The sequence below is a fragment of the Gallinula chloropus genome (assembly GCF_964237585.1).
Source record: "Gallinula chloropus genome assembly, chromosome: 3".
NCBI classification, from domain to species: domain Eukaryota; kingdom Metazoa; phylum Chordata; class Aves; order Gruiformes; family Rallidae; genus Gallinula; species Gallinula chloropus.
The window spans coordinates 80941153-80968312 of record NC_140087.1 but is presented as its reverse complement, the minus strand read 5'-3'; the positions used below and the strand labels follow the sequence as shown (position 1 = coordinate 80968312).

Here is a 27160-nt window from a genome sequence, read left to right as displayed (position 1 = left end):
TTTGTGTGCTGCTTAGGAGGACTCTGATAACCACGAAGTGGTGGTTGTGGTGTATATGGAATAACTTAGAACTGCAGCATAAGCTGCAAATTAAAGGCATTTTAAAAAAAATATCGTTTTAGAAATGATAGCACACACCATGTATAAGGCTGAATTAGCTGTACTTTCTGGACTGATGTTTGTGGATTATGCTTTAATGGCTCAATCCTACAAGCTACTGAGCAAATCTGGCTTTATCCACTTATGTCCAGACTCTGCTTTAGTGTGTGTGTGGTTTCCACAAGAGAAGGACGGTTTGTGCACCCATGTGTGGGCTTTTTTCTTCAGGTCCCAGGGCCTGGACATTGAGCCACGCAGCTGAAGTGCTTTAATCACTTAACTCTCACACCGCTCCTGCCCAAAGGGAAAATGAGCCACCTTCCTGGATATGGGGACATCTCGTGTAATGCTGAGTTTGCAGTTAAACAATACAGCTTGATTGCTATTATTTCTAGCACTTTCTGAACTAATTTCCATAGGTTATATATGCGTCAGTCCCAGGATCAAGTGGGCAAGATTTGGAGCTCTCAGGGCTGCCTGTGCATGTACCCATTTCACAAGGCCTTTGGCTGCCTCTTGAGATGTCTCACGGTTCTGGAGGCATCAGTTAAAGCCTCTCTGCTGCCTTGAGCTTAGAGGCCGTGGGTAGATCCTGTCCTTGTCCTGGGGTTTGGTGCATTTTTCTCTCCAGACTGTCCTGGCAGGGCTCAAAACTACAGTCAATCATTTCCCCGTCCCCAGGGGTGTTCAAGGCCAGGTTGGATGGGGCCCTGGGCAACCTTGTATAGATCCAGGCCTGGAGGTTGGTGGCCCTGCCTGTGGCAGGGGGGGTGGAATTCTGTGATTCTTGGGGTCCCTTCCAACCTATACCATTCTATGATTCTATGATTTCAGACCTAAATGGGATACGTTGCGACCAGACTCGGGACCAGTTTTCTGTAGGGTCTGATGTCTGTGTACTCAGTTTTGTGTAACAATGCAACACTCATCATTTTGTAATGCCTGAGATCAACTAAACAATTTGATTTATTTAGACTTTGCTTCCAAATAAACTCCTTAAAACCCAAAGGTTACGTTTTAGGAGAGAGATTGCATAAGGCTGCTGTCTGAATGCCTTCAGCCAATGGAGCAGTGCAGTCCAGGGAAGGCTTTTTTCTGCCTGGGATAACTCCCGAGCTTCTCCCAACATTCAGCACAAATCTGTGCTTTGTCATTTGTATTCAGTACTTCTTGCTTTTCTCATGGTTTATGAGGAGAAAAATTAGTCCTTTCTCAAACCCCATTTATTCAGCGTGTTTCACTTGTCTCTGCTTTTGTGTCTCCTTCAACTTTTGTGTCTTGGGACCACATCTTGGAGTGCCTGTGGGGTGCACTAATCCAGCTGAGCCTCAAGAGAGGTCAGTGGTTAGCCCTAGTTCTGTGAAGGCTGTGGTCTTACATCTATGTCCCAGTATGGTGTCTGTTGTCTTTGCAAACAACTCAACAAAGTTCAGTTCATGGCACATTTAGCAAACAATAAAATCTGGAGCCCCCACCCCAGTGAGGTTCTGAAGAGACTCAAGGTGCTGGAGAGGGACTGCAAGACTTGGGAGGAAGCTGAGTGTGGGCAGTGGTGGTGTTTCGGGTGCTAATCTTGAGTTCTAGCACCTCCGGCGATGCTGCCCTCTCCTCCGCAGGGCACTCGATAAAAGCATTGCTTGGAGAACAAAATAACTGCTTAAGAGGGAGTAGGCTGCTCTGCTCTGGCTCTTTATGCCCCCCCTTGTAGCTGGCAATTGGTAAACATGTATTAAAAAACTAAAGGGGGAGGGGAGAGCTGAATTTGAAACAAAACTCTGCCTTTTTTCCTCACACTGAGCCCCTTCCAGGCACCCTGAGGTACTCACCGTTCTGCCAGGGCGGTACTCAGCACTCCAGGCAAGCCCCAGGCCCTCACAGCCTCCCCCAGCAAGCACAGTGTTGTGGGGCTACGTGATACAGCCCTCCCCTGCAAAACCTGGGGCTTCATTTCTGCACAGGAATCCAAAAGTGGCAACCCAGGGGGGAAAAAGAATTCAAAATCGACCTTCCCACACGGCAATACAGAGACTTACCACTGAGTCACTGAAGCTGCTTACGAATAGCGTTATAATATTTGCTGAAAACAATATTCCTAGCTGATAAAGCTGAAAAACATTCAGACCACGTAAAATTCAGTTCCCTGTTTAAAGTGTCTATTTTCAGCCTCTTTTTTTCCCCCTCACTGATTTAGGAGACATCTTGCATCTCTGGTAGAAGGGGTTGCAGTCACAAGATGGATGTTTGGGTTTTGGGTTGGGTTATGTGGTAGCTTCAAATGCTTGAGAAGTAGTACAAAAGGGAGCAAAAGGCTCTGTTTGTGGTCTCTGGAGAAGAAAAGGTACTGGAGAGAGTGTTTTGTTTGCATTTAATATAGAGAAGTTGCAACATGCATTCTGCCTCATCCTAGTATCAACAACTGAATTGCATGTGAATCCAAAGGAAATGTTTAAATGCTTAATTTCATTTTCTCTGGAGTTTCAGTGCGTTTTGTTTTTTTTCTCAGGGTTTGATTTACCTAAAGTAGCGGTTTGTGCTTTGCTGTAAAAGACAAAATGCAGAAATGGAGTGACATCAAGCATTCAGTGTTTCTCAGGAGTTTGTGTTGTGCTATAAAGTCTGAGGTGGTAATGATTGATGATAGCAGATCTGTACTTTTAAGTATCACTTGGGTGTTTTGGGAATGAGCCAGTAGACTGGCTGGCTCTTTGCTATCTAGCAGGAGTCAAAAAACCCTCCCCAAGTCAAAAAAAAAAAAAAAGGAAGTTCAGTTTCTCTTACAGTTGAATCCCCATCCCTGGAGGGGTCTAAAAGAACCGTAGATGTTGTACTTGGTGACATGGTCTAGTGTTGGACCTAGTAGGGCTGGATAGATGGTTGGTCTCAATGATCTTGAAGGTCTTTTCCAACCAAAACCATTCTATGATTTAATGTTCACATGGCTGAGGGTCATCTGATAGGAACATGATCTGATCTGATTGAGGTTGTTATATTGTTAGTGTTTGAGGACGGACTTTTGATTAGACCTCCAGAGCATTAAGCAGGGAAATGTGGGCCTCTTGATGCAACCAGAACTGTTGAACATGAGGATGAAACCTGGGTGAATGTAGCTACAGCTTCCACTAAACACACAAGTGCCTGTGCAACATTTGGTGCTGCTGCTGTGCATTAGGGTTGGCTGTGAAGAAAAGAGGCAAACACGTTGCTGAAACGCTTACACTCAAGTTAATATCCTAAGAACTTCTGCTGGAGTTAGTGACTGTGCTTAAACCATCAGTCCTGTGAACATGTAGCTTTTATATATGCCTATTTAATTTTCAGGCATGTGTTTCCAGACCTTGGAACACACAGCACAGGAATTGAGTTTTCTCAGTCTTAAGCCATGGCGCAGCAAATTTTCGTGTAGCTCTACTGACTCGTGGTGTTGGTGTTAAGTCTGTGCCACCACAGAAATAAAGTCGTGTGAGCCCTGTTTCCTTTTTCAAGCAAGGAAACGGGGGAGGGAAAGAAATGTCAAGGAATATTTGTGTTGAAACTATGTTTCAGCATCTGGGTGTTATTCTTTTAAATGATAGTTGCTATTAATGTCAACTTTGCTCACTGGAAAAGCCATTACATGTTAGTAGAGAGCTTTCTGCTGTTAATTGCCCTGTGAAGTTAATTCTGACTTACATGGCTGACCTTTCTGTCTGAGTAGAAAGACATCCAGAATTTGCATTCCACTTAGAACCAGATTCATTGAATCAGACTTAGACCTAATTGCACTATGAACTGCAAACCACACGCCTGCCTGGGAGATGCTTCCATATTATGGGCTCTTTATAACACCACACTGATGGCATGGTGCGTTGAATTGATCTTGGGGGTTTTATTTCTACAACTCCACAGAATCTTCCTGAGCATTTACATGGCATGAGGAGAGCTATTAGTGAAGGAATTTAAACTGTGTAGTAAAAATTACACTGTATGAGGCTGACATTTGTACTTTATATTTGAAAAATCGAATATTTGATGGCATTTTGTTCCTGTCTTTTACTTTATGGTTTCATATCATCTTTCATTGCAATAACTGACAATTACATAAGTCCCTCTGGATCCTTGACAACGTTCCCTGAATTTCCCAGGTACTGTCATGTTTAGAAATGATATATAAAAATTGGAAGAGAATGTATTATTAAAGCCAGGCCTCAAATAACTGAATTTATTTAAAAACAACAAATCAGATCCATATATCCTTGGATGTCTTGATCACAGGAATCGTTCTCAGTTTGACAGAAGTGACTGGGTTTGATCTGGTCTGTTACTCTGAACAGCAGAGCAAATTTTTTCCTGTTTCATATTTTGATAGTGGGCCTACAGAGGATTCAGAGAGATCCACTGAGACCTCCTGTGGATTTTTGGTTTTCGACTATGGAGATGACTGGAGTAATGCCTGAGATTTTCAGAAGTTTATGTGCCAAATTCCACCGGAATTGTGACGGAAGTTGACTTCCTGAAGTCATTATTTCCTAAGTCTTTAAATTCTTTATCATCTATGTATGTTGTTACCAAAGAAAAAAGTTAGAGGTTACTTATGTCACCAAACAAGTGTGGAAACTAGGAAGTGTCATTTTTCTGTTGCTGATTTAGCTGTGATGCAGATATTTTCCTAAGAAGCAAAATGAGGAATATTTTTAGCACTTAATAATTCAATTAAATCTCATTGAAATTCCTTAGAAAAAGCCTGAAACTTTCTTGGTAATGTGAGGAACATTTCCTTATTTCCCATGAGAAGCTTTTTGCAAGTGATGGAGACCATCAGTACCTGGAGTCGTTTCCTCTAATTCACAAAATAGGCTTCACCTCAAATTGGGTAGAATTTGGCATGGACCCTCATCACTTGGCAGTATCTGTAATTTTGCAGGAGCTAGCTATTGCAGCAGCTAAATCCAAGGGAAATTGTTACTCTGAAAAGTCCCATTACCAAAAATAAAATCAGTGGAACTGTGAGGAAGAAAAGCCAGGTCCTATGTGGTATTAAGTTAATGAATCTCCCCTGATTTCAGGATTATATTGTCATTTATAGCATACAAGGGATCCTAGCCTGCAGTTTTTAGTTAGCAAGCCTTGATATTGTCCGTGTATTTGGCTGGTTGAACTGTATGTTTTCAATCAGGCTCTAGGCCCGTGAGAGGGGTGATGCTCATACAGGGAGCAGCGGATGCTTGTGTATCTTAAAACTCTTAAACTAATTGCCCTTTGAATGATAAAATAATTAGTTTTCATTTTGAAGTGTCTTGTCTGTGTAACTCCTTGCTTGCTTTTTATAAGAGATTTTCCCTTTTCTGTTTTCAGAGACAGAAATCAGCCATCTTTAGGGATTTACTTTAGTAACAATAGTTTTCTGTTTTTCATTCCTTTCCTGAAACTGTGTTTCTCCTTCTCTGTTGGAAACTACTTTTGTGTGCTCCAGTGCAAAATAAATCAGTGAACAAAACAAAACAGAAATTGCCTAGAGGCTGGGCTTTCTCATTTTGACTTACTTTTTAAACAAATCTTCTGATGGAGAGACTTTGCTGGCATCCCTGAAGAACTGCAGGTGCTAAGATGTCTCTGTCCCTACAGGACTGGCAAAGAAGGTGTTGAGCTTGAAAAAAGGTGTTTACTAGTAGCAAGTGGTACCATTATTATCCTGTTTTGGAATGTGAGACTGGGATCTGATTGTCCTAAATTCTGTCTAAAGCGATCAGCTGTACCATGGTGAATGTGTGTGGGAAGTGAACAATCTTTTTCAACTAGAAAATAGGATGCATTTTTTTCCTCCCAGGAGTTTCTTTGCAGATGCATAGATTTATTAGATCAAAACCCTGCATATTTCAAAGACCATAGGTAGCTTGTTTTAGATGTACTTTGTCCAACTTGAGTGGCAACAGGGGGCATGTGCTTGGTAAACCAGTTACTGTATAACTGCCTCTATCTACCATAAGTCTCCTGATGGACTTCAGATGTTCCTACAGTGTTCTGCAGTTAGTGACACTGCCACGTGTTTCTCCATCGAACCTGAGCATCAGCAAAGGGAAATACAATAGGCAGTGAGGCACAGGGTAAACTAATGCTACCTCCCTGGCAGGCTTTGCCCATGTAATGTTTGTGTTAGGGGAAGAGTTGTTTAAATATTCTCAGTTTGTTTTGCTTTATCTTAGCTGAGAGGGTTATTTATACTGGTTTGTGTACATTTGAAGGGAAGTATAATCTGTAAAGATAATTGTAATGGCTGAAATATGAGAGGTTGCAAACCAGTGCCGTGCCCCTCTTGAAGTTCTACCAGTTTTCATCCTCACTGTGATACCCAGTCACGGGGTTAGATGTAGTTCTTGGATGTAGTTCGTACCTTCTCGGACTAAACAGGTATCTATATAGACGAACTGTGACACATCATTTTGCTTAAACTTTAATTTTTCAGGGAAAATCATCAGTTGGCATTACAAAGGTCACATTTGTAGAGATTAAAAAAAGAAATTGGTCAGTAGAAAGACGACAGTCCTCCAAGGCAGAATTAGAATCACAAAACCAGCACCACCACAACGAAAGTTTATTTTAATAGGAAAGTCCCACTCCTACCACAGGCTCACCATAATAAATGCATTTTGTAGAAAACAATCAAACGTTCACTGAGGCTTAAGAGATTTGCTGTGTTGAGGCTGTAAGACACATCACCCCATTGCCGCTTTGCCTCCTGCCTTTATTTTCTTTTGATGCAAGTTTCTTTATGAAGCACAATTAAAACTTGAAGCCAGCACTTAGGTTCTTGTTTCTCAGTGACTGAAAACAGATTTGTAGACATTGTAGTAACCAGGAAGAAGTTAGGTAATTGCCTAGGTTTCTTTGGCTTTTATTGTGTGATTGAAATGACAGAATCACAGAATTGTAGGGGTAGGAAGGGACCTCCCAAGGTCATTGGGTTCAACCCCCCTGCCAGAGCCGGTTCCCTAGGGCAGGTCACACAGGTTGGCATCCAGACAGGTCTTGAATATCTCCAGAGAGGGAGACTCCACACCCGCCTGGGCAGCCTGTCCCAGGGCTCTGTCACCCTCACTAAGAAAAAGTTCTTCCCCATATTGGTGTGGAACTTCCTGTGCTCCATCTTGAGGACATTGCCCCTTGTCCTGTCCCCACAGACCACTGGCTGGCCATTTCCCCCTGTGTCTCTCACTTCAGATATTTATAAACATTGATCAAATCCCCTCCCAGTCTTCTTTTCTCAAGGCTGAACAGCCCCAGTTCTGAACTTCAGTTCTGGCTCCCCTTGGGTATCAAAAAACTGAGTAGAGGCATCAGATGCATTTGATAGTTTACCAGAATACAGTGCTATAGCAGGGGGCAAATACAAGCACTCCTTTGTTTAATAACCCCAATGATGTTGTACTGGGGAAAAAGAAATCTATTAGAAATTGTCAGAAAGAATGATACATTTGTTAAAAATCAGAAAACTAATTGGTACTCTGTTTCAAGGTACAAAATGTCATACAATATAAAAATATTAAAATTGGAAGGAGATAATTTTTTAAAGCAATGAACCCTGCCTTGTGAGTTTGGACACCGTGTGATTTGATAGAGGAACTTCAGATAGCTAATTTGGACTCTTTTCTGCTTGGTCTTTTGCAATTGATATTGTACCACTGAATTCTGTCAAACTGCTCTGCTGTAGATCTTCCGAGTGGTTTTACTGCAACAAGTATTTCTTTCATCTCATTCACCATATGCTCCTGCTCTGCAGTTGCTGATTCAGCTATCTTTTGAACTTGTATTTGCTCTTCAGAGTGGCCCTTCAACACAGAACCGTTGTAGGTAAATAAATTTACAGTTGATAGTCTTGAATGACAGCAATATCTTCATCCTGGGTGTGCAGAATAGGAACATAATGCTTTAACGTCCCTCTCATGCTCATTGTGTTATGTTCTCCGTGCTGCTTTACCCTTCTGTCTTGCTGAAATTGCCTGGTCTACTTGTCTGTTTACTATGGTTGAAATAATCTATAAATTATCCGCTTTTAAAACTCTTGTGTCTCTTCAAAATGACTCCTTCAAGCTGTTTCCATAACCATTATGATACACCATTGAAACTGCAACCCTTAAAGAATTAAATGAGTCCTGCTTAGGCAATTTGGCAGTGCAGAGGAGAATGACTTTCTTGCAATAAAGGGGAGAAAAATTACCCTGAATTACTAAAGTTCAAAAACCTAAAGTTCTCCCCAAAGTTTGAAAGTGTCATCTCATTTTCTTTGTGAAGGAAATAAATTTCTGGACTCCCTCAGCCCAATGAAATTTAATTTTGATGGCTGTGAAGGTATTCATGTTGATTAGGGATTTTGGCAAGCTGGTGCTTATATGGCATCAGATGGTGCTTCCACAAGCAGTTCAGAAGTAGGCCTTGCAAAGGTACGTGTCAAAACATGAACTAGTCAATCCCCTCCAGACAAATCTGGGTTTTCCTGGGTCTGTCAAGGTTTGTGTGGGGTAGGACGCCAGATCTGTTAATCGTCACTGCAGGTTTCTCCTAACGAGCAGCTGTCACCGTATCCATTGATACAAAACTTCAAATGCCTCAGTTCTGAGTAGGTACAAACATTTTGAGGCACCTAAAATGGAAAGTATTTTCTTTTTTTTTCCCACTTATTTTATTCCTGTATAGGGGGTGCAGATTTGGAAAAAGCACTCTATGAAATCTGAGGGTTTGGATTTGGTTTGGAAGTAATTTCTTGCACCTAGGTTTCTAATTTGAAGATCTTAATTATGGAAAGTTGTTCTTGTAGAACAGCTTTTGACTTTGTGTAAGCAACAACAAGTTTGGATGAAGTATCTGCCAGTGGGTTGGATTTTTTTTTCCACCTCCAGAATTTATGATCTGAATTTTAAACCCTTTCACCTTTTTATTAGAATTGATAGAGTTCAATATATCTGTGCTTTGGGCTTTCTTCTCCACTCAAAGCTATTTAATTTTATTCTTAAAATTAATATGAAACCTATGAAAGAGATGTGTGGAAAATGAATGTTTTATTTTTTGAAATGTAGAGCAACTGATCTCAGAAGGTACAAGAAAGCTGCACACCTTATATGTATATTTCCTTTCTGAAAATGCTACAGATTTTCCAGGCAGTTTTAGTTACTGAATATATGGCATACACCTAAACAGGATGCTTTGTCTTTACTTCTCTTGGGGTTTTTTTTGGTTGGTCTTTTTTAAACTTCAGCCGTGGGCAGGTGGCAGAAGTTATGAAGCTGTAATTGGTGTGAGTGGTCACTATGGCCGAGTTATGTGAAAATTAATTCTGCTTTTTTAATCCCTTTATACTGTATTGCAGCTTGTGGAAAGAAAAATTGAACCAGTGTTCCTGAGAAAGCAGAATTGAGGTCTTCAGCATTTTTTATCTCTCTTTGTTTGCTGGGTATATGAGCAGCTGTGTAATTGATAGAGTTTTGTTGAGTTCTTCTCATGGTTTTGAATTGAATATGAACTGGCCAACAGTTTCAGCATCCGCAAAACTCAGAGGTATGGAGCTTTTCATAAAGACTATCAGTCCAAAAAAAGAACTCTGAAGAATTGCTCTAGAAGATAATCTCATAAATACACACATGCCAACAATATTTAAATATCCTTTGTGGAGGAACTGAATGCCAGATTACACGTCTCAGTTCAGCTTCACCACGATTTGGGAAAATATTTGTCGTTATTACAGGGCTGCTAAACAACAATTAAAAGTTAATTGATTGAAATGGTTTAAAGGTTCAGTTTTGCATGTAATCATTAGACGTATTAAGTTCTGTTGGCTTCATATAATCTTGTATGGATAGAAATATTTGCAACAGATATATAGGTAACTAAAAGGGAATCTGCACTTTCAGTACAGAAAGAAATCAAGCTAATTTCTTATGAATTTGGGGGATCATTTGAATGAAGAAATAACTCCTGGGACCTAGGGAATAGCATATATGCATTATTAAAAGGAGCATATGTGAATTGTTCTGTATTTTAGAGCCAAATAACCAAAGAAGCTGAGCTGGATTTAGGTCTTCTTAATATTTTATTCTTCTGGAGAGAAGGCTGTTGCTCAGAGCCATCATCACAATATGTTTCGTATGAATTATACCAGTCGTGATACTGAGGGTTGTAGGAAAATGAAGAAAACAGCAAAGCAGTTCTGCCTGGCTCCTGATGCAGGGAGAAGGGGGTTCTCATAGAGCCCATTGCTCTTCTTCCAAGTGAGCAAGTTCAGCAGGAGCTCATGGGTGGGAATGTGTCTCCATGTTCCCATGTATGTGCCCCAGCATCCATTGATTGGTCTCATGTAGTAGCAAGTTTTCCAGTTGTAGGGGTTGCAGATGAATCGCTGGGAAGATGTGACAGGATGTGGCCCCCTGATGCACATGCACAGGGGTTAAGCCATGCTGTTGTCTTGTCTTTTCTTATAGGTGCTTGTGATTGCTTTGAAAATGACCAAGTTTTTATCTGTCTCCCTCTTCCAAGGCAGCTTGAACTGAAAATCTGTTGGCTGAAAATCTTTGATTTTCTGTTTCCTTCAACTCAGTTTTCTTGATTTCCCACATTTGACAATGGCTGTATATGTCATCACTTTGAATATTTTACCTATAATGAGGCAATTTCTCCCTTATTGGAAAGCTGTAATCATCTAGACACATTTTTAGACACAGAGATGGCACGATGCAAAATGTGTTGTATCAGAAATGTATCTTTTCCAACTGCCTCAATTATTCTGATAAAAGATTTTACCTTCCTTGCAGACCTTGCATCCCTCACATCTATCATGGCTATAATTATATTAAATCTTCAGACAATGTTAAAAAAAAAAATAATTGCCTTGTTCCCCAAGATCACAGAATCGTAGGGGTTGGAAAGGACCTCAAGAGATCATTGAGTCCAACCCCCCTGCCAAAGCAGCTCCCTAGGACAGGTCACACAGGTTGGCGTCCAGACAGGTCTGGAATATCTCCAGAGAAGGAGACTCCACAACCCCCTGGGCAGCCTGTCCCAGGGCTCTGTCACCCTCACTGAGAAAAAGTTATTCCACATATTGGTGTGGAACTTCCTGTGCTCCTACTTGAGGCCATCGCCCCTTGTCCTGTCCCCACAGACCACTGAGAAGAGGCTGGCCATTTCTCCCCGTGTCCCACACTTCAGATATTTATAAACATTGATCAGATCCCCCTCTCGGTCGTTTTTTCTCAAGGCTGAACAGTCCCAGTTCATTCAACCTTTCATCCTCTGCCCAAGCAAATATAAAGGCACCATAGATACAGTCAGGGATTTGTGTGCCCTTAAGTCAGATGCTAAATCCTGACCTATTAAAAATATAATCTACAGGTGATGATATATGATCCAGCTTTGAATGCCTGCCTCACATCAGCATGGGGCTGGGAGCAGTGTTGCTGGAGGTATCATATTTGGATGAAGTGCGAAACTCAGTTCATTACTTTCCCGAGTCGTGTTTATCTTTCCTCCCGAGAAATTAACAGGATTTTTCTGATAAGCTCACATCATAATGTTTGAAAACCATCCATCATAAATATTTCTTCCTTGTGCAATGGTTTCAGTATGTTTTATTTTGCAAGTTTTTTAGAAGAATGGCAGCAAAAGAGACAATAAAAGAAGTACCAGACTTCAGAGTGGTTTCATGCATGCATTGAGTTAGTTTTAAATGTCTTGTATCGACCTGAAACCAAAGTACCTTAAAGAATGTTTTAAAGAGATGTGTTAATAGAAATAGTGTAGAAATGGTTTTGGATATTGCATTCACCCTTCTTAAAATTCTACCTGTGGTTTCAATTCTGTAGTGTTATTTTCTTTCTGTCTGAACTGTATCATCGTCTGCGATTGCCGTGTCTGCAGCACCATCAATATTGCTTCCCGCAGCATTATGCTTTCGCTCAATCCTAGCCCTGTGGCATCCAATTGTTGATTGTTTTTCAGAGCGTGGAACAAAAACTATGGAGGGTTTTCAAGGAATAAATAAAACATGCTGCTCATTCTTAGTTAAACGCCTTAGGAAGCCTCTCTTTGGTAGGCAGATGGACAGGGGACTTTCTGAAACTTAACTACTTTGATAACCAAAATGAGGATTTGATAGCATGTCAATGGGCGGCTTTTCAGTTTGACAGCAGTTTCTGGCTTCCTTCCTTTGTCGATCCCTGAATGTTTTTCAGAGTAGCAGCATCCTACTTGGGAAATGGATTTTAAGGCTGTATTTGGCACACGCTGCTTGTCGGTCACCATTAGCAGGCATTGCAGGGCCTGCCGTTAGTGCCAGCCGAGTCACATAAACACCAGGGAGAAAGGAAGCCCAACTCTGGGAGACTAGCTCTCTGTTATTTTGCCAGTCATGTTTCTGGAGAAGGGAAATACACTCTGATGCTTCCTTTGTTTCAAACAGAACTCTCATTTCTTCTATGTAACATGCTTGGATTTTTTTCCTCTAACTGATTCGTGGAAAACATCAACAAGAAGTTACCTAAAATGGTAGAAATGTTGCTGTGATTTTATTATTTTGATAGTCCATCTTAAATTGTTTCTTAGGTTGTATCAAGGGCTTTAATCATCTTGAAATTAAGCATGCACTGAAGCTTTCCCCTGTTTCTCTTTTATTTCTTGCATGATAGGCAGGCACGTCCTGCAGATGGAGAGGGGACTAGAAATAGTTTCCAGTTGAGTGTGATCAGCTCCTATTAAAACAGGTCCTGCTCACTGAGTGGCTCATTATGCTTTTAAGAGCTTTATCAACATGGAGCTGTCACTCGAAGTCCATTGTAGTCAGTTGGTACGAGGCAACTAGAAGGTTTTCACCAATCTGAATCCTAAAACTCTTGATTCCTCATTTATTTTCTTATTCCAGAATGCTTTGAGTCAGAGGTCTGAGTTTGGAGCATGAGGCAGAATTCTCCTATGAAGTTGTTTATTCTATCTGACGGACTGTTAATATCTTGATTTTAAAAGCACTTTTGGGAGAGCAGTGCATTGGTACTCAGGCATCAAGAACACCACTTCTTATGGTGGGCTCCCCACCATAATAAGGACATTGAGGTCCTTGAGCAAGTGCAGAGAAGGGCAACCAGGCTGGTGAAGGGGCTGGAGGGCAAATCATATGAGGAACGGCTGAGGGAGCTGGGAATGTTTAGCCTGGAGAAGAGGAGGCTGAGGGGAGACCTTATCACCACCTTCAACTACCTGAAGGGAGGTTGTAGAGAGGTGGGCGATGGTCTCTTCAGCCAGGTGACAGGAGATAGGACAAGGGGAAATGGCATGAAGCTGTGCCAGGGCAGGTTTAGATTGGATATTAGAAAAAAAAATTTTTACTGAAAGAGTTGTCAGGGCCTGGAACAGGCTGCCCAGGGAGGTGGTTGAGTCACCTTCCCTGGATGTGTTCAAAAAAAGGGTAGATGAGGTACTTAGGGATATGGTTTAGCTTAGGATGGGAATGGTTGGACTCGATGATCTTCAAAGGTCTCTTCCAACCTTGTTATTCTGTGAATCTGTGATTAGTGGGTATATAAAAAACACATAAAGTTTGTTCTTGCTATTAGTCATGTAATTAATTTGGTTGACTATTCTTTTTCTTCAAAAACATTTAACTCTAGAATATTTGCATTCCGGCTTTTGATATTTTATTTACAAAATTAAAAAAATGTTAAAATCCAGAAATGCAAAGAATAATCTATTTTAAAAATCCAGAAATGCAAAGAATAATATATTAAATTATACTCTTTAGAGAACAAAGAAAATAAAATTAAACCAAACTGAATAATGACTTTGCTTGGCAATACCTAAATGAGCCTGTAATATATACAGCACGAGCAGTATTAATGAAATGCCATGTTACAGCTCCCTAGCTATTTTTTTTCCCAAAATCTAACAAGGCATTTGGTTTCCTCTTGTTGTTAACAGTGGCAATGACATCCTGGTAAGGCATCTGTCTGGAAGCCTAGAGCCCTCTTGGGGCCCGGTTTAAGTTACGATGTCGCTGAGAGCTCTGGACTTCCCATGATCCCTGCAATAAAAACACAATGGGCATAGTCTGTAAATTTGACTAGAATAGTGCTTCTACAAGTAAAGGTGGTAGGAATATAAATCAGGTCTTGCCAGGTGAAGAAGGATTTACAACTTCTAGAGAAACGTGCATTTTATTTTCAAGCTCCTTAAAAGGGGCTACAAATAATGAATGAACCCACCAAGGATGGGTTCAGGATTTGACACTGGGTACGTTTTAGGAACTCTCAGTGGGGAGGAACCGCTGCTTTGAGGGACTCATATGCCCTTAATTAAAGTGTCGTACCCTGACATTGCCATACAATTATTCCCTCTGTGATGCCATCCCTTTCCAATTAAGTAATAAAGGGAAGTGGCGAATTGTTGCCCACTCTTCATCTCGCTGGCAATGGAGGAACAATGCTGAAGCAAATACGTAGGCAGGGAACCTTATCATCCCTCTGGCTGGTGAAAACCCTTTTGCGAGCTGCTGTTTGTAAGAGAGACGGGTCTTTCCCTGTGTTTATGAGGCTAAATGCCAAATTCTTATTAGTGCTTTGTGGCTATTCAAATCTAGCTGCTGCCGGCTTCCCAGTTGCTAGACAATTGAATGGAATAAGCGGAGTTCTAAAAACCTGTGTTTTTACTTGAATTTCTATTGTTGCAGTTGCATAAATAGAACACAAGTGTCTCACTCGGCTCTATGTTGGAGGACGAAAATAAACAGAGATTTTTTTAATATGCTATGTTGGGTCAAACAGTAGAACAAAGTCAGCCTTTCACTGCCCCTGCCGCTAGTGCATGGGCCAGCTTCCTGACCTGGTGACCGCATACAATTATCCCGATAATTCGGAAGAAAACACAGACCCTGAGTGTTGCTCCGACTTTGCTATCTTACAGATTCTTCTCTGAGAACAGTAGCTCTTCCAAGACACAAAACTTAACACCCCTCACCCCAGGCCCTTGCCAAAGCAGCTCCTTGAATTACCATCCACTCTATAACAGTATTTTACTGGTTAATAGCCACATCGACGCAGTATCTCTTTCCTCGGCAGCATTGGTTTTCTGTACATCTACCTCAAAAAGGAAGACCAGAACCTAATCAAAAAGAGGAGATGTTTTGATTATCAAAATAATTAAAGCAGGCTTCAAACAACTGTTCTAATTGAGATGGGGACTTGAGGATCAAGATGCCTGTGTTAAGCAGAGCAATGGAGGATGCTTTTGGAACTCTGTACTTCAATGGTACTCTGGGTATTCACACACCATACTTAGGTAATGTAATGCATCCTGAAAGGTGCACTTCAGAGTGGCTAATTCTGGAAGGGTATGTTCTCCATTTATGAAAGAGCGTGCATAACTGAGCGTGCATAACTGGTGTTTTTGTGTACCAAAAACCAAAGCAGGATGAGTTATCCCATACCAACAGAAAAGCTGCATTCTCTGCTCAGTGGTTATCTAGCTGCTTGGAGGGCTAACAGAACTTGCCCTGAATGTATATTTGAAAAATAGGTCCAAAAGGGTTTGGGTTTTTAAAACAATGTCTTTTTGTTTCCCTTCCTGTAGTCTTTTTAAGCTAATTTTCCAAGATCTGTTTGGAAAGAAAAGCAGCAGCACAAGAACTCCCTAGACATGCTTAGCAGAATAAAGCCTTCCAATCCTTCCAAATAACATTTCTCACAAAAGCAGTATTCCTCACCCTGTGAACGGCAGATCTGTTCTGCTCCGAAGTGGCACACAGAGAAAGTAGGAAATAAGAAGCACAGGCACAGAGGAGGAAGAGAGGCAAGAAAGTAGAATAGAATAAAATAAAAGACATTATAGGAATAGCCAAGGCAGCAGTTCTGAGGGCAGTAGTTGAGGCTTTCAGAGCAAAACTGCTTATTACCTGGTTGCAACGGCTTAGGGTTTTGCTGAGAGATTTTGAGGAAGGAGAAGAAGAGGGAAGAGGAAGGGTTACACGGTGTTTGGCAGCCAGGCAAGAGCTTGTCATTCTTTTTGCCGGTTGGTATGATAGGGCTTTGGAAAGGAAGTGGGAGAAGAGGCAAAAGGCATTGGGTTTGGCTGTGGGAGTATCTGAAAGACTCTGATGGAGGTCAGCTTAGAGCTGGGCATACAGCACTGCCGGAAGGGTATTGCTGCAGGGGAGAAACAGCCTCTGAAACCAAGAGCCTGCGAGCTGGGGTTTCCTAGCAGGGAGAGAAGGAAAGCTGAGTTCACCTTTCAGTTCTTGTTGGCAGAAAAATATCCATATTGAGGTGGCGTAGACACAGAGAACTTTCTCACCCTGGGTTTTTTCCCCCTTTACCTTTTGTAATCATTGCTCTTTCAACCTCAGTGAGTCTCTGCTACCTCAGAGCCAGGGCCCTTACATCTCTGCAGCATGGTGGTATTCTTTCAGAGCATACCAAGTATGGAAATGATGCCTATAGAAAGCCTATTTTTTCATACTAATCTTGACGGTTTTATGCCTTCATACATTTTGTGCCTGACTCTAGCATAATTAAAATTGTCAAGGATGTTCCCAGTTTGCTTTATTTACACATATATTTGAAATTGTCTGAACTAATTTAAATGTGAAAAACTGTGCACCACATCTTGTGTCAGGAGCTTCTGCAATGACCCCTAAAATGTCTTTTAAAAGAACAGCAAAACACAACAGACTGCCATGGGTACATCCCACGGTCAGGAAAGTGAATCCTATGAGGCATTTAAGACCCTCAGTTCACATACATTCAAGGGTGGTTTACATTATCATCTATGTATCAGGATCTCTGATATTCTCTACTGACCTTCAAGTTTCCACAGCTTGGCCTATATGGCCTTGTTAGATTCATAGGGAAGCACATGTGATACTTTGTGCTCACACCCAAGATTTTAGTGTTTGTTGTGACACAAAGAGTCAGCATGCTTCACTCCTTGAAGAATTCATCCGTAAGTCACTGACTTAATTCCTTTTTCCTGGATCCCCATAACCCTCATGGTGTTTGAAGGAGCCACCATTCCTTTCACCACCTCTTTGCACTGATTCTAGCACTCTGGACATGAAGAAAAAGCCCAGAGACACCTCCGTTGCCTCTGCAGGTGTGAGGTACTGAGGGGGAGGTATTGAGATGTATGTGTATAAAAAATGAGTCCTTGGGAGCTGCTGAAGCCCTTCTGTGGTGGGCATCCCACACGTATGTGAGGAGAAACCAGATTGCGTTGCTGAGATGTGCAGACCCAGGGGAGCACTGGCAGTCACAGCTCAGCAAACCGGGTCACGATCGTGTCTGACCCCTTGACTTTGCATGCCCTCATCTGCTTTTCTCTGCTGCTTCCCTGGTAAGGATTTTACACTCTGCAATTAAGGAGGATGAGAGGAAACATTTGTGCTGTGCTGACAGATCTGCAGTGGCTGATGGTGGGTAGGCTGCTTCCTTCTGCCCTAAACACTTTTAATGACCTTCCAATATGAGGTTGGTAGCTGTGGGGAAGAGAAACACAGCGCTGACTGCGTTCCCGAGCATCAGTTTGGTGGCACAGACGGCACGGAGAGACTTTTGGAAGAAGCCGCATGGGTATCATTAGCACAAGCTTTAGCATTACCTTTGGCAGCCTGCAGCTCTGCAGGGAATTTTATGGAAGCTATGCACAGCAAAACCCTTCTCCTGGTTGTCACCAGCTGTCAGAGGTTGCAGGTGAGGAAGGGGAGAAGTTCACCTTCACCTGGCCAAACGACACCACTCGCTTCCTCCTGACAGCAGGCAGACACATCCATCCCCTTTCCATAGGTGACAGACATAAAACCATGAAAAGCAAAGCAATGTATTTAATAGAGTGAAATTGTGCAGGGCTTGCTTTATGGTTTTTCTTTGGAAAATCAGGAATCTCTGAGTTTTAAAGGTCTCTGTACTAATAATATTCAGTTTTTGTTTCAGCAGCATTGCGTCCTGCAGCTACAGTATTACCGCTTTGTGGCACTCCCTCGGTAGTTTGCACCCTCTATAACTGCTGGCAACTGCAATGCTTTCAATATATAATAACTAAGCGAGGTAGTTTTCTAAAGGAAAATAAGCAGATGTCAAGGTTATGGTTGATCTTGGGACGACAAGTCCCTGGTAATAAGCACTTTGTTCCAACCGGCGCGCTGAGTAGTTCTGCAGGAAATTCTAGCAGTAAGGCTTCTGTCGTGAGTCACAAGAGCTATTGTTTTATCTGAGGCAGCCCATCTCAGAGCACTGTTATCTCCAGGGCACGGCACAATTGGGATGGAGTTTATTCTAGGGTTTCTGGCTTGATGCAGTTGAGAGGCTGAGGACTCCTGGGGGTCATCATTTCCCACTCCCACCTCCCCCGTGACTGCTGCATCTCATTTTCTCTTGCATGGAACTCTTCATTCACATTCTCTGGCTTGATTTTTGTAGGTTCTTTTGTTGTCGTTATGTCTTGTGCAAGTTGTTACATCGCTGCTGTTAGTGTTACATTCAGAAGCACCCAGGCTCGCGTTTTGGGGGGTATGTGCCTGCACACTTGGAGCAGGGAATGCTTTCACCTCCTCTGCAGTTCAGAAGCAGGACGGAGGCTCTCAGCAGTTTCCTTGGAAGAGCCTCCTCATTGCCTCTCAGTTTCTTCCCACACATTCACCCGTGAGCTGCCTCCTCTCCATGTCTTCTTCCCACTCCCAGCCCATAAAGCCTGTCGTGCTGTGCGCATCTCGACACCCACGCAGCCACAGCTGTCAGCTCCGTGTCCCCTGTACTGCCAACGGCAGCATCCCATCCTTCCTCCAGCTTCCAGAGCGGGATCGCTCCCTTGCAGGCAGAGCAGTCTCTGCTAGTCACAAGCTGTGCAGCCTCCCACCCTCCAAACGCACTCATGCTGCATGTATATTTTGTTGGGGTATTTATGAAGTTTCTTTGGTTTATTGGTATCAAAAAGAAATGTGAAACAAGCGGTATTTGGTTTCTCAGGAAATGTTTGCAAAACATTTTCCACTTAACAAGACACAGTTTGGTTTGCTTATTGGATTTTAATGAAGAATTAAAATCCAGAAAATTCAATAAAACCTGTATTTTTGACAGGAAGAAAAAAAAAGAAAACCCACCAGAAGGCTAAAATGATATTTTTCATTTAAATAACTTTGGGACAAACATTTCAGCCAGTGACAATTTTATTTGTTTTCCTAGATTTGGATGGGAAGCTATGGCAGAAGAACAGGATTTTTAGAACCTCAACTGGGTGTCATAGGAAAGCTAATTTTAGGCAAGTAGACAATTAGGTATAAACAGGGTACACACTGCTTTCTAGCGGATCATTTGGCAGTCAAGAAAATGGCATTTTACAGCATTCTGTGGGTCAGGGTAACTCTTTTTAGTATAGCTCCCCTCTGGGTGCCCACCTTTAACTTCACCACCAGATTCTCACTTGTCCTGTAAGTCCAGGGGAAGTCCTGTATGTAGCTGGTTTTACTTTGGGTATAATCAGTGTGTTGGGGAGCTGTGTGGGAATCCTGTGTCAGGATGTGACAATCTACGTTTACATCCCTCCTCTCTGTATCCCTAAACCGAACTTTCCACAGACTTTCTACATTTCTCCATGAACTTACCTACACTTTGCTGGTCTTACTGTCATTTTTTTTTTTCCCTAGTGCCCCATATGGACCTTCCCAGTTGCCCTGTGAGCTCAGCCCTCCCTTTCTGTCCCCAGTGAGCCCAGAAAATGCTGCTCTTTCCTTTCTCTCTCCAGCATCCTTCCCTGTTGCTGAAATTATTTGTGCCCTTACACCTCATCATCACTCCTTGGGCTCCAGGCTCCCAGTTAACTGAGGTTTCCTTTGCAGATCATGCCTTTTAGACCTTGGTTTGGCCTTCCTGCTGTGCTTGGAACTATCTCCAGTTGGTCCCACTCTCCTCTGAAGGCAGTGCCCAAAAGCACGTGCAGGTTTCCAGCCAGGTCCTGTTACTAGAGCTGAGCGGGATCAGAAGAGCTTTCAGTCCCCCACGTCATGCTGATGTGCACAGGCATTATTATCCACAGATGTATGTACAAATAGATGCTGTCTGGCTCCTCACAGCAGTAGGATTACCTCCAATCTTCTCACCCACTGGACTTTTTTTCCTCCACTTCGTATTTATGCAGTTGTCAAGCTTAAATGTGTTCGTTTTTCAGTGCCCCACGAGTAGCACCTCATTGCTCCAGACCATCTCCTCAGTTACTAAGGGTGGGTTGAGTATGCTCTGTGCCTCAGGGCACTCGCCATGCCTTCAGGCTTCATGGTACCTACAAATCAAATAAACCTACTCTACATTCCACCATCCCCTTGGTTAGGAGGTGCTGGTTTCTTAACAGTAGCCAAACTTCCCTCTGAAGGAAGAGGACATCTGACAATTTAACAACAAATAGGTGGCACAGTCTGTTCAGAAGAGATCACTGCAGATTCATCATTAACCACACTGGTTTAGGGAAGCATTTTGAGGAAATACTTTGCAGCACTTGAATCTGACAGCCGTGTGTTTATAGCAGTTTGCTATAGGTGTTCCTGTGGCGAGGAGCTGGGAGAAAACAGGACTAGAGTTGTCTTTTAAAAGCTAGTCAAATATCAGAATTTTTATTCTGTGGAGAAATTAGGCAAATCTGATTCCTTTTCCATTGTGACTAGAGGAAAAATGTAAGAATATATATTAAATTTTCATACAGAAAGTTGAACTACTTTGTCTTGCAGCCTCAGTTTATTAGATCGATTATTTCACCATCTGACTGATCTGAACATGGAGTTTTGGTCTGTTAAAATGAATCAAACTGGTTAAACTTAATTTGTTATTAAATTAGAACTTAGAGGAAAAAATCTTTCTGGAGCCATGGTTTCTGTGATGTTAGAGGTTACCAGCATGCTCTTGGATAATGTCGTAAAATGATTCATTCTGAGTTTCTTCTGCTAGTAAGACCAAAAAAAAAAAAAGCTCACTGATATAACCCTGCTTTCTATGCAGATGGGTTTATATGCTTGGGGTTTCCTCACGGTACAAAAAAGACAGGGATCTCCTGGAGAGAGTCCAGCGAGGGACCATGAAGATGATTAAAGGCCTGGAGCATTTTCCCCATGAGGAAGGGCTGAGTGAACTGGGGCTGTTCAGCCTTGAGAAAAGAAGATTGAGAGGAAGTCTGATCAGTGTTTATCAATACATGAAGTGTGGGACACAGTGGGAAACGGTCAGCCTCTTCTCAGTGGTCTGTGGGGACAGGACAAGGGGCAATGGCCTCAAGTTGGAGCACAGGAAGTTCCACACCAATATGGGAAGAACTTTTTCCCAGTGAGGGTGACAGAGCCCTGGGACAGGTTGCCCAGGGGGGTGTGGTCTCCTTCTCTGGAGATATTCAAGCCCCGTCATGACCTCTACCTGTGTTACCTGTCCTAGGGAACCTGCTTTGGCAGAGAGGTTGGACTTGATCTCTGGGGGTCCCTTCCAACCCCTACAATTTCATATATTCGTGAATCCAAAACGCACTGAGCAAAACTTTTGAGAAAAGTGTTGCGAGGGTGGGGTCTCTGAAAATGTTAGGACCACTAATGAAGTGCAGATTTATTTGGCTGTGGGTGTTTCCAGTGACCAAAAAAAATGTGGATCTGGCTCTTTTTTCCCCAAATTTTCATTTCTCTGATTCAGACTTCAAAACAAAACTGATGAGAGAGAAGGAGAGAGAAGGTAAGCAACTGTCCTTGATCTTAGCTGTGTAACCAAATGAACATCTGGTGGTGCCTTTGTCCATTGTGGCATTTCTCGGAGACGCTGTCAGCAGCGGAACCGTTCGAATGCTCAGAGGCAAGAGGGAAATAATGATATTGGCAGCGCTGAGATGGGGAAAGTTAGTTCAGCCCAAACCCTCCAGTATGCAAAACCAGGAGTAATTGCCCATTTTCCAGCTGAATTCACAACATGCTATTGCCATATTAGCTCTTTTTTAAAGAGTTGCCTGCTCCTAAGAAGGTGCCACCATCTGCTTTGTTTCCCCCTAAGACATCGCTTTTGTTCCGTACAGCGCGATCGGTGGGATGGAATGGTTAATGACTGGTTTGTATACCGATTACTGGAACTGGTGAGCAAGAGCTGGCTTACACTTAATTGCAGGCTGTGTGGGGAGCTGGGATGCACTGGAGAAGCCGGCTCACCCACTGCCTGCAAACTGAGGCGAGAGAAATACTCTTCTCATTTGGCACTATGTGCCCCTGCTGACTACTCTCCTCCTCACAAAGGACATTCATGCTTTCCTCTAAGTGGTTTGTTTCTTTTGCTGATTTGGCAGTACAAGAACAGGCAGAGGGGGATGCTTTCCATTAGTAATAATTTCAGTTATCTTGGCAAAACTTTTCTTTGTTTAGTAACAGATCATACGACACGGTTTGCCAGATTATGTAGCGATAGTTTTGCTTCTGAACTATACTTAAAATTTCTCTCTGCATCTGAGTTAAATTGTTTCTGGTCCATAGAATCATAGAACAGTCTGGGTTGGAAGCGACCCCAAGGATCATAGAGTTCCCAACCCCCTGCCGCAGGCAGGGCCACCAATCTCCAGGCCTGGATCTACACAAAGTTGCCCAGGGCCCCATCCAACCTGGCCTTGAACACCTCCAGGGACAGGGCATCCACCACCTCTGTGGGCAGCATGTTCCAGTGCCTCACCACTCTCTCTGTAAAACGTTTCCCCCTAATATATGGATATTAAACTTTCTGCTCATATACATCCCCATCCCAACCATACTGAAATGAGGTACCTGTGTATCTTGCGTGTAGTGTGTTTTGGAGTTGGCTAGCCACAATTTTGGTTAAAGTTACATTTAACATATTGTAGCTTTTCAGTCACAATTGCAAAGCTTGTCAGTCTTGCTGACCTTCATCTGCCAGCTTTAGGATTTAAAGGGGATGTAAACATTTTTTTGCCATTTGTGTTGACTGATCGTTGCATTTGGTTGAAAAATTACGTGATTTAATTTTGCAAAGCTGTCAGTCATGTGCTTACACATATGGGAGTCTGTGAACAATGAAACCATGAAGCTTCACCCAGAAAATTGAATATTACAGATAGCACCTTGTCTGGACTGTCCTGGGACAAAAATGTCACTTGAATTTTCACTGTCTTTTCCTAGCAAAGGGATATGCGATGCATTGCCGCTGTTAGGAAGCCAGAAAGAGAGAAGAATTTGATTTAAAAACTTACTGGGGCATGCTTGCAAGTTTGAAATAAAGTTATTGATTCATTTATCCACCGAGACTGGAGACTTAAACTTCTCAGCATTATCTGGTGAAGCAGAAAAACAGTCCTGTTTGCCACTCCACGTGAGAAAACAGAGAACATAAAATATCTATTGTCAAAGCTCCCAAGGATCTACACGTGTCGATTTTTATGCTTTCAATTTTCTGAACAAAACTTGAGATTTCTTAATGGGGCCACGGGGTTTCAAACAACAAATTCATGGTCTTTAGGTGACGTATAGAGAGACTGAAGCTGAAACATTCCATTGGGAAGAATTACACAACTTTATTAAAACCATGCTTTTGTTCCTGAGGGTTTCAAATGATGGCAATTAGTTGTGGAGAGGTTCTCCATATAGAGCGTATGGGGGAGTTGCACAGCCAGTAGGAACACAAATTGCAAGTACTACGTGAAAAATTCCCTTAGCATGCTGAAATCTCCCATTGCTCTTCAGTGGAAAATAACCCTCTCGCGTCTTTTCTTTGCCATCTCATCTTTGTAATACTGCTGCACATTTATCTGCCATTTACCAACTGATTTTTTGTTAAACCTTGAGTTTTCTATGGTAGTGTTCCTATCCTGGTTTGGGGTTTGCATTGTTGTTTTTTTTTACTCCATGTGAAGTAAATTCTTGGAGGTGCTGGTAGGATTCAGGTGAGCAAAACGCAGAGATTTTCTTTAGTTGGTTTAGCTACTTTCTTATAGGTGTTTTTATGAATGATACTTAATATGATTGATCTTCTGAAGAGCTTAAATTTGAAGGGCAAAAGTCAAGTTCTGGGATAGATATATATATATTTAATGGAGAGGTTTGGGTTTGTCTTCATCTTGCTGTTTGAACTCCGATGCGTGGCATGACATTTCACCAGGCGATAAGATTTAAGACGAAAAATGTCATCGTCCCCCAGCAATATCAAAAGCAATAGGAAAGATGTAGTTAATAAGAAAAGGTTAATGTACATCAAAGACAGATGGTTTTAGGGAGCAACCTCTCCCTGGTCACCTCTGGCCTCCCTCTTTTGCTTCTCATGTAGAAGGCTCATCCAAAGGCAGCAAAAAACAGTCCAGCAATATGCACAAAGAGCAAGTATGCATGGTCAAAAGAGGCTCAAATAGTCCTCAAAGGAGTTAAGGCAGGTTTGGGTGTCTTCAGAGCGGCTTTGCCCATTGGAGAGGATGCTAGACACAGAGGGTTTTGGTGTTTGCTTGTAGTGGCACAGTTGCCCTCAGTGAAGCTGTTCCACTGAGGTTGAAATTCTGCACCTCTCCCCGATTCCCAGCTCTCATTTCTTCTACAAGAAGTGACAGAGCCATAATGTAACTTTAAGTAACTTCAAAAGAGTATTTTCAAGACTTTTTAATAACACAGTAGAACTTATTTAATGCTCCAGTTATAGAGGAGTTACTATAATAAGAACTCTTCAAATGTGATTGTGTTCTGTGAAGTATCATCCCTCTTAAATAAGTGGTGTTATTATGGAAAAGGCTTGTTCACACACCTGGTACATTATTGAAAATTGCTTTTATAATTCAGGTTCCGAATCAGTCTACTAGTATTGAAGAAAATTATTACAAATTTCCTGGTCATAAACACCAGAAAGCAGCAGGATTTAGATTTCAGTGGCAAAAATTCTATTCATCTTACCCGACTAGTTCTGTAGAGGTCTGTGGAATTACTCAGGGAGGTAAATGGAATAGGGATTGACATTGAATCTTCAATGCTTTCTTACAAATGACCAGTTTGGCCAACCTTGTCATGTGCTTTAAAGTGTATTTCAATATTCTTGATAAATTAAGTAAAGGAAATAGAAAACAAATTCAAATTTGCACAGACTTGCCAGTTTTTAGAAATCAAGGCCACCACAGTACAGCCAAGCATGCATGTCTGCTTCTTCTTGGTGTTCCAGATCCCACTGCTACCAGTGCTGCTCCAGCCAAGCCATCACCACCTAGTCTAATGCACCCATGCTGCTGTGCTACTGTGTGCAAGCTGCTTGTGTGCTGCTTTTCTCCACCACGTGCCAAGAGGCTGTTCCTGCATCTCACTGCATGTAACAAGTTGTTGCTTTCAGTTTAGATGTGAACAGGCTTTTCTCATTGCTGGCTTGCCCACCAGACACACACTCCTACCTTGCCGTGTCCGGTATCCCAGGGGGAGCATGTCAAATCGTTTCATGTGTCTGTCATTGTCTTTCTTAAAAATAATAAAAATAGGATGCCTTTGAGAAAATCCCTGGCAGGAATTGAAAAACTGTGGAGCTACCAACAGCACTTGCCAGGGAAGTTCTTCTGGTTTATTTCTTTTTTTCTTTTTTTTCTTGTTTGTCTGTTATAAGAGATCGTTATATCTCTTTACATCAATAAATTGGGAGGTCGATAGCTCTGCCCTCATTTCAGAAGACATTGTTGATGACCATGCCAAGACTGGCTGTTAATCTAATGGTGTTGGATAGCCTGCTGTATCTGTGTAGATGTACCCAAAGCTTCTGAAGTCACCCAGGAGCAGGTACAAAGGAGCTGTTTGCCAACCAGAGCCACAGGGCCATTTTGGCAGAGTTTCTTTCAATGTCTTTATCAGCTGCCATTCCTGTTACATTCCCAATCCTTTGCTTAGGCCACAATGCTTTAATTTCAGTGTTTTAGTTTGGCTGTCCTTCAGTTGCTTGTAATTTGTGGGCTTGAAATTTTTCGTGACTTCTGAGGTTACTTTCTAAGTATCTATTGAAGTCGGATGAAACCTACCACAAGAGCCTTGCTGTGATCAGCATTTGGTGTTGTGATCCCTTGTTTTGCTTTATTTTGAAAATGATAAGGAAAAGGACATCATCCATCTTCAAACTTCACTTGGATAAGTGTTAATCTTCATTCAAAACCCATGAATAAATAAATGGACTTTGATGGCGTTGTGAAGAGCACACGGGATTGTTGGAGCGGCGATTTTAACTCGGGGGGTGCTGTCAGTCGGCAGTGATGTGTGTTACATGGGTCTTACATCTACTGAGCGTTTTGACAGCGAAGCTCATGCAGGCCATTAAAAAGTCAGGTTTTGTCATCAGCTGTCAGAAAGTAGTCTGGAGGAAAAAAGAAGTAGTGATTTTATGTAGAAGTGGAGCTGTGATTTTTATTTTTATTTTTATTTTTATTTTTTTGGTAACTTGCAGTATTTTCAGAATTTACCAAAAGCTGACCTCCTTGCTGCTGCTAGGATTCTTTCCATGTGATGTTATGTGTCACTAAATAGTCTCTAGGTGAGCACAGGGCCCACTTCTCCCACTGTAATCAGCTTTGAGATGGACATTTGATACCTTTTTCCCCCTCCAAAAAATTCTGAAAAACTCCCTATTTTTATTTGCCCTTTCATTTACAGAAGACCTGGAAGTAAAAGGTACGATGATGTGTATACAAAGATCATTATGGATGAGGTCATTTAATAGTGAGGCAAGTACTCTTTGTGTGCATTGCTGAAGATGCGTATTTTTAGATTTCTAAACTTGACATGATGGGAAGAAATAGCAGTAACTGATAAACTGAGATGCCAAGATGACAGAGAGTACATAAAAATCATCATGTTGACGTAGCTGTAAGAGACAAGATAAACTTTTTATTATTACAGCGAACTATCATTTGATTCTCTGATTGGTTCCATTGTTAGGAACCCAAGACATATTTAAATTGTTTACTCCTTTGCTAAAATGTCTTGTAACTTGATAGCTTTCAAGGTCAACGTGACCTTTTGCATCAGACCTAATTCTTTATTCATAGCCAAGCAGGCAAAGATTCAATTATAATGCATTAAGCCCATTGGGTGAACATTAAATTG

General features: G+C 42.0%; 1 protein-coding gene across 1 annotated transcript in view; it reads left to right on the top strand.

Annotated features, from left to right (window-relative positions):
- Nucleotides 1-27160, top strand: part of PLCB1 (phospholipase C beta 1) — a 397722-nt gene that overhangs the window by 157583 nt on the left and 212979 nt on the right. The window lies entirely within an intron of this gene.